The sequence below is a fragment of the Chanos chanos genome, chromosome 2, assembly GCF_902362185.1.
Source record: "Chanos chanos chromosome 2, fChaCha1.1, whole genome shotgun sequence".
Taxonomy (NCBI): Eukaryota; Metazoa; Chordata; class Actinopteri; order Gonorynchiformes; family Chanidae; genus Chanos; species Chanos chanos.
Genome location: NC_044496.1, coordinates 13279697 through 13288528, shown reverse-complemented (window position 1 = coordinate 13288528; position 8832 = coordinate 13279697).

Here is an 8832-nt window from a genome sequence, read left to right as displayed (position 1 = left end):
GGAGTTAAACATGTTTCTTACAAGAGGTTTAACTTTGTATTCCCAGACATACAAGTCAACATCCCAAGGTACTCAGTGCATCTAGCATAGTTGCTGTTGTAAATTAGTTTAAATAGTTTAAATAGTTTCTCTTGTATATAACCAATGCATTCTCTCAACTTTTAATGGCCTTATATCATGTAAATGGTTAGAGACACCCTACGCATTTCAATCACTCAAGATGTTTTCATACAAAAAGATGGTTAGAATTCAACAGGATACGCTCATCGTGTTAAAAACTATAGTGGACTTTAATGTCTGTCTGACATGAGATGCATTATGTGTTGTCTGCTGACTGACAAGCTGATTGTAAGACAATCGTAACAGAAAGCATATTCCTTTATTTAAGTTTATTTAGATTCATGCAGAAAGACAGCTGTATGGGTCCACCTCAGCAACCCCCGTGCTGGTTTTTTTTTTTTTTTTTTTTTGGTCATCTGGTGTATCCATATAAGTTACTTTTATGTTCTAAGTCTGGCTAATATTGATAAGCTTCCAGCTGAGCAAATAAGGCATTCCTTTACAATCTAAGAGGTCAGTATTGCTACACCTTTCTTGTCTACGCCTTTGCTTTCAAAATTGCTCGCCCGTTAAATCACAAAATTCCCAACTTTATATAAAATTACAGCTTTTACAAACAAAGCCTGGCCAATCTAATTAATCTAAATCAAACAAATATCTAAGAGCTACACAGCAGATACTTAACTGTGTATTTATGATGCTGTGTCTGACCTGATTGAGTGTGTGTACACATGATTGCGTGATCACTATACACTATATACACTACATGATTCTGAGAAGTAAATTTATGTATGCTGTGTCAATATTGTGTTCACATCATGCTCCTTTCCTGCATCAAGCAAAAAAACCCAGATGTTTTTACACATTTTGGTTCTCATTGGTACTGACCTGGGTGGGTTGGTGGCTTAAAAGAGCAGCCTTTCAATATTCATTTTTAAACTGATCACGCTATGAAAAATCATTCCTTTGCTCACAGTAAATGTTTAGAACCAACCAGTTTTTACTGGAATTCCCATTATCAAAGAATATCAGTTAAATTGCTAGCATAAAAATCACTCCCCTGCAGCTGTCTGATATCTTAAATATGGTCTTAAGGATTTAAGCTCAATTGGCTAGTGTGCTGTCATAATCCACATTTAAGTCACAGAGCACTCCTCATCTCACTGAAGGCTTTGTTGAGATTACCAGTTCGTTCTTTGTCCCTACCTCACAAAGACTCAATGTCTTTTCTCATGCAAAAATTGAGTGAGCCAGAAAAAAGCACGCACAAAACCATTTTGTACATTGTAGTCAACACTGCCAGTCCCTTTTTCACGTCAAATAATTTGAAATGCTCTACTCCCCATCTGCCCTACAATCCAAGCCACTCTTCGCTGAAGAGATGTCTGCTGTGTTTACAGATCCTGAAAAAAACAGCTTCACAATGTTGCCCAAACAGCATTTGTTAATGCATTTGTTTTTCAGTCCTAATTTTAAAATGAACTAACCCACGTGGGGACATGATCATTGTAAAAATGGTCTACTTCAATAGTGACTGTTATGTAATGGCCAGTGGTGATTGTGCCATTGTTTTAAAGTCCAGTGTTAAATATATGTTTTTTAAAAACTATTTATATCACTATGGTGGCATGGTGTTAGACTGAATTACTCTAAAGTCTTCACTACTCACATGAAACTGAATGAGATACATTTTCTACTACCCTAACACTGTCATGTTACATTTTATATTTTGTCATGACAAAATCATGTTGAACATAATTGCACTAAGAAATGTTTCCCGGACCTTCTCAAAATATTCGGTCAGAAGCATTTAACACTTGGTCTTTAGAGCATAAGCAAAGGGCTGTAAAGCCAAAGGCATACCAGCATGTTTTGTTGCTATGAAACAAGGAGTCAAGGCAACAGTGAAATAAAGGATATATCACACGCTGACAGACTGTGAATGGACTCCCAGAAGACTACTGAGCCACGTTAGCGGGTGCTGTTGCCCGCTACACTCAAGAGGCAACACCTTGCCTACCGGGGTAACAGCTCTCATTCTGTCAATCTTCTACTGAGAGCTTTAGGCAGTATTGGTGGGCTACAGTACAGAGATGAATTTGTACAAGTCAAGCACAGCATCAGACACAACTGATGAGATTTTGAATTTTTGAACGCTACATATTTCTTATTTCTTACATCTTGAGTGCTTTGAAGGAAAACTCAGTACAGTTCTTTGTACACATTTAGTATGATATAAACAGTGGTTGGGTTACTAGATCTTTGAGAATGGAAGATTGACAGTTTTATCATTAAATCCTCCATAGTCTTTCATCTCATTTGCCTTGAAATTGCACATGCTAACGTACAAAGCCGTATGCCCATTAATGTGATGTTAAAATGGCCTTAAAAAGATATGTACATAAAAAGCTAGTGTCCAAATCTATTCTAACTGTTTGGGAATAGTAGGATGTAGATTGCTGTTTAATCAGATGTTTAATCAGTTTGACCACAAAGCTTTCATTCTTTTTTATTTTTGCCATAGTCATAATTCTGGGATGTACACTGTTTTTGAATAATCACAATGTTACAAAAGAATAGCAATCCAACAGAAAGAAGCAGTAAATACAGAGAGTAGTGCACCTGAAGGTTTGCATGTAGGCTTGTGTACATGTCAGAGTGCATATAAGAGAAAGGTTCGAGAGTGACGGAGACATACATCACTGATTATGTGTAATGGAACTAATTTACCTCTGTTTGTACAGGGAAAAAAGTGTCATAATTATTTTTGCACCCATTCACACTTTTTTCCTGCAATTACTTTGCCCAAGGAAACCACAATACACTGTACCATTCAAAAAGCATGGAACTATCAGGTTGAACCATATCACCTTAAAGGCTGAAGTTATGCTTCCTTTTATTTTAATTAGCAGATTTACAGTAGTGCTATGGCAAGTCCCTGGGCTGTTTTCCTGCTCTGTGCTTTCAAATCAGATAACAAACGATTTCAACTGAATGGCTTAAATGTCCTACTTAAGCACACTGTGCTTATTTTCAGCAGCTTGAGTAAGAGGATTGCAGAAACTATCTTTTTTATTCAAAACTCAAAAAAATATAATGGGGGAGGTTACTGGAGTTTCCTGGAAGCCTTCACCCAGTTTCAGTCAGTGAAAATCGTATCTAAAGAGTACAGATTCTCCACTGGACTGACAGAAGAGAGCAGTTTTAACTATGCACATGATATCTAAAAATTTCTCCAAAACAGAATAATAAAGTTCTGTAAAAATTAATGCATGCAGTCCCTCAGAATTCCCTCAGAGTGCTTTTCTAAAAGTTTATGGAAACATTAACTGAAGAAACTGAGAAACCGAATTTAGGAGATTATATATTTATCATCGTAAATACTAAGATGACTCTGTAAAGACCCAAAGGCATTTCCGTCATCACCTTATGGGCAGCCCTCTTTTACCTGATGTGATCGGCCTGTTACAAACTGAAGTAGCTTGTCTACTCAGATTAAAACAAAGAAATAAAGACCTTTTACCTTAAAATAAAGAAAAACAGCTTTTGTCTGGAAACCTTTCATATTGTTTGATATATTCTGCATATACTGTTTTGTGGAGTAAAATAACTCTTCCATGCATGCTTTATCCTACTTATCAGTAGTTTTATGACCCCCACTGTCCAGAAATTGTGACAAGGCTCCTGAACAAGGCTCCTACTCTTACAATTCTTATGGTGATAAACTTCAATGTTCTGATGATGGAAAAAGAAACCATCTTCAACGATGAAAGAAAATAGCAACGGTCTTTTCCTTTGCTATTGACTGGCCTATAAACACTTAATTTGTGTTGAAGAATGAGAATATGACTAAAATAAAAAAGGTTATTTAGACTGCATTGTTGAAAGGCAGCCAGAGGCACAGACATTAACCTCCTGTGCAATTCATAGGTATGAAACAGAAGTGATCTCCAAGGACACTCCCTCAGGAGAACATGTATAGGAAATGGGAAAATGTTTATGGAAAAAGCCTTCATAGCTTTCTTTCTCAAAGGGGTTTTTGCATTCCCTCTTACAGGACATCAGTGCCTTATTGTTGACCAGAATGTGTTTCTGGTCATTGATTTGAGGCCTTGAAAATGCTACAGAAAAATCCTTCATAAATCCCTACACAAAAATACAGATATCATATTTATGTCAACATGAATTAGTTTATGAAGTCATTTATTAATGATTCTTCTCAGGAGCTTTCATAATCACCTTGCCTGTGTTTAGACTCTCGGGTAGACTACACTAGCCTACCTACGACACAAAAGATGATGAATGCACCAGCTGTTTTCAGTATTTAGAGCTTGGAATATACCCATAAGGACTGTCTTGATCTGTGACAGCTGAAGCACTGAGCCCGTCCAGCAGTCTGCCAATAAAGATCTTACCCCGCAAGCCTGCTCTGAGCTTGGCCATGATCCACTGAAGATAAGGTAGGCTCCTCTGTTCTTTCACCAAATGCCCGTGGCAAAATACAGGGAGAAAAGCCCCCAAAAAAGAGAGGAGGACACAAATACAGCTTTTTACTGACCAACACCACTATATTCATTGTAACATCTATGGATCCTGAATTTCTTTCTTTCTTTCTTTCTTTCTTTCTTTCTTTCTTTCTTTCTTTCTTAAGTATGTATGTATTTATATTTATTTAACAAATTTCTAAGCACTCCTCAGGGTAGATTGGTCTCTTTAACATAAACATCTTAATGTCTGAAATAGTGTTCCTTTTCATACAACAAAGTAGCCAATTTCGGTCAATAACAACACGACATTTTAAAAACTCATAAGCAGCCGTTCAGACAAAGCATTTCCACAGCTCAAGCATTCCAGCACCATAATGAATCTCAAATGCTTTTATGTGCTCAGAACATTTCACATTATATTCATGAATGATTTCTGACCGGTCATATCCACATTCTAATGTTCATAACATCTTAAATCAAACGACTGTGAATACAAACCTTTCCCCCATAATTAATACAGATTTTTGTGCTTTATTATCTACACTGTACATGGTGTTCCTAATGCTTTCTTTGGTACACTGGACCTGAACTTAATGTTAAATAAGAGTCCCTTTCAGTTTCGTGAAACTGTAGCCAGTTGTAGTCATTTTATTTATGAGTTGCATCAGTGGTTTCTAGGTTTCAGATGCATGTTTTGAATTGACCTCACTGATAATTAAAACATTGAAGGCAAAGACTGATGAGTACCTCCTCTCTGGTAATCAGCTGTGCTCTTCATCTCTCATTATGGAAATGTGGAGTCAGAGCTAGAGAACAAAAACAGAAATCCACTAAAGAACTTAAACTTACAATAAACCGAATCTTGTTTAAATGTTATAAGCAAACTTCAGAGATTTTTTTTTTTTTGACATTTTATGTCATTACTATTGGTTTCACATTAAACATTAAAATACTCCTTCCCACTTCAATGCACTTTGGTACAAAATAAAAATCCCTCTTAGTGCAGAAATCATTTATCAGTGCAGAAACCAGCTAATCAAACAAATGGCAATGCAGCAGATCTTTCAGCATTCAGGACTATTATTTTTTTATTATTCTTTTTGTGTATGCTGCCTCATTAAGCTTGGAAGCAGCCTCATTGTGGTGGAGAAGGACAGAGAGAGAGAGAGAGAGAGAGAGAGAGAGAGAGAGTGCATGAATGTCTGCTGGAAATCAGTACCAGTCCTTGGATCACTTCACTTCCCTCTGGGGTAGCCATCCTTCCACACTGATGAAAATTAGGTGTTAGGCTGTAATACATAAGGATGCCCTTTAGAGGAGAGGGGCTTTTGGCAGCCTCACCTCAGCTTCATCTTTGAGAACATGCAGGGTGCTTGATTAAGAGATGGGGGTCAATGCCAGTGTTGGACAAATCAACTAGACCATGCTAAGGAATACTGCTGTGAATCTGTGCCTTAAAACCCCAGCATGGGAGAAAAGACCAACACTATGGTCTCAGCCCATTGCCTCTCTGCTGCAAGCTAGTCGTTGTTTATGTAAGGGTATGGAAAAATTAGTTGCTCCAAAAGGCGCTTCTGGCTGTCAGTTGCCATGGACACCAAGTAAGATGACTTGAAGCTATGAAGGAAGTCTTATAAGCAATGTGTGATGCGTCTGTAATATTCAAAGAAACACTGACAACATACACAAACATCTATGTGTACGCATAATATATAATATCCCACATACATATTTATGATCACAGGCATACACAGGAAGAAACGTGCATCTCTGATTTGCCCATGTTTCACTTCCCTGTGTTTGGTGGTTGCCAGCATAATACCTGTGTCAATTCATATTGACAATGAGTACTCACTGAATCCTGCCTCATACATTATTTAAGATGTTTTGGGACACTGAAGTTGAACACAGATGTACACACATTAAAGCCTGTTTGTGAAACTGGCGATCCTATGAATTCGATCAAACACCTGTACCTCCTCCTGAGCCTAGGCATATATGATTAAGAATGATATGTACATCCATTTCTAAACACAGGATCCATACATTATACTGCTAACCATTACCTACACCATATCAAATCCCAGAGCTGTAAGGTGTTTGTTAAACAACGCACCCTACATCTGCAGTGTCAGTGCATAGGGATTAAATGTAGAGTTTTAGTTAAGATATATACCTATGAATTTTCTTTGACATGTGAGGCTCTTCTTCTTTCTTTTTCTACTCCTTGTGGGTACAGTGATTATAGAGCCCTTACAGTGACTGTGTTCTGCCTGACATCCTCACAGCAACCTGGATGCAGTTTGGCTTTGCAGGATCCTCTGACCAGAGACAGGAATCAGTGGCTGGTGTGTGTCAGCATTTAGAGGAGAAGGTTGTCCACTGCTAAGGAAGATATTTTCACTGGATATGTGTTACAGAATTATAAAGTTATGCTCCACAGAATTGTTTTATATCATATTGTTTTACAAAATAATTTTAGATAAAAGTACTTCTCATTTTATGGCAACAACATTATTCTGAAATAATGGCATTATGGTCACGCCTACACATTTCATCTGGACATCAGTGAACAAAACAGTTTTAGTCTGTAATTGCACATATTTATAATGCATAACGTTACACATTTTTAACACCATGCCCTGGAGAATTTGATAAGAGAATCTAGTACTCATAACCTATCGTAGTTTGGAATGGCTCACTCCCTTTTCAGACATGTAAATGAGAGCCACACATGGTCAATCAAATATATAGAATCATTTGTTGCTTAATATTTAAATTGCACACTTAGGTGAGTTGTGATAAGAATAATTTTGTGCAGTGGTGATATGGTCAGGCCATCTAGCATAGATGAAGTTGTCTCATACATTATTCAAACATGACTGCAGGCAAAACCTTTTTTTAATGGAGGTCTATGAGGTATGAGATGTCTCTGGATCCACAGTGGTTAATACAATAGCTTTCTAAGCTGGAAGGTGTTTTGTACACACCTCTGAAATGCTAACTGAGGTCAGAGTGTATTGAGTGATTTATGAAATGCACTCTGAGGAGCAAAGGGCTTGAGGCAGGCCAATGCAGCCGATCCGTCATTTACGAACGTTACCTAAACACGGAGAAAAAAAAAAAATCTTTAGTGGTGGCTCATTTATGCCCACCTGACCAGCTGATTTCAGGTTCTTTATATAGTTTTTGTTTGTTTGTTCGCTTTAGCTTATTGTTTGCTCCATAAAGCTGACATTGGCAGCAGGATTAGCTTAAATTCACCAATTGTGAGAAGCAGGTGTGCACCTCAGTGGAGCACTGTAGTAAGGGTACATGTATCTTCATTATCGTAGATGGCCGTGGACTGTCTACTTCTATTCACGCCAACCATCCTTTTCATTGTCACAGTGGGCCAAGCCTAAGAACAAGTGGGAAAAGAGGGAGAGGGAGAGGGAGAGGAAAAAGAGCTTTCACTCTCCAAATGCAGTAATTAATGACATATCAAACTGACTAGTTTAAAGATGTGTGGTGTTGCTTTGGCCCAACAGCTGATAAAAAAGTAGGTGCTAGTGTAAGCCAGTTGCTTTACCAAAAAATATGCAACCCTGCCCTGCCACTTCTCATATATTCACACATACTCTTTAAAATGTTACTTTGTTTCACCCAAATTTATCAATGCACTAATGCTCCTCCTCACATGAGATTCAGAGACACAGAAACCAGTGAATAACAGACAGCATATAGCATCTTGCTGATCTTACAGCAAGACTGAAAGAATTCTCATTCGATTATCAGCAACAGCTGCCTCACGTCAGCTACCTTGTCACTTATAAAAATGTATCACCCAGGCTATCTCAAAAGAGGGAACCATGAGACAACAGCTCATACAATCTATTGTAATTCTCAACTGTAGCAGCAAACACCAGCTGACACTAGTAAATGAGAGACTGTGGCTCATTGAATATCGATCAAACATGAATTGGTCTCCATCATTTGAAGTGTTCATACATATTATATCGTCTGTTCTTTTACTCGTCGCTGAAAGGAATATTTGTCAGATAGATTGTTTACTAATATGTTTACATGGGGAATTATCTCCATCTGTTCAAATTAAAATAAGTGAATTAATTACATTTAGTGAGATAGAAAGGCGGTTGTCGTAAATTGCATGGTTGGGAAGAGCGCATTTCGACCGAGAAATACAGGAAGCATCTATGTTCCTGTAATGAGGGATAAGTAGGCGAAGCTACGACCGTCCACTGGGGCTCAGAACGAGCACGTTCATTTCGGGACCCTACTGTAT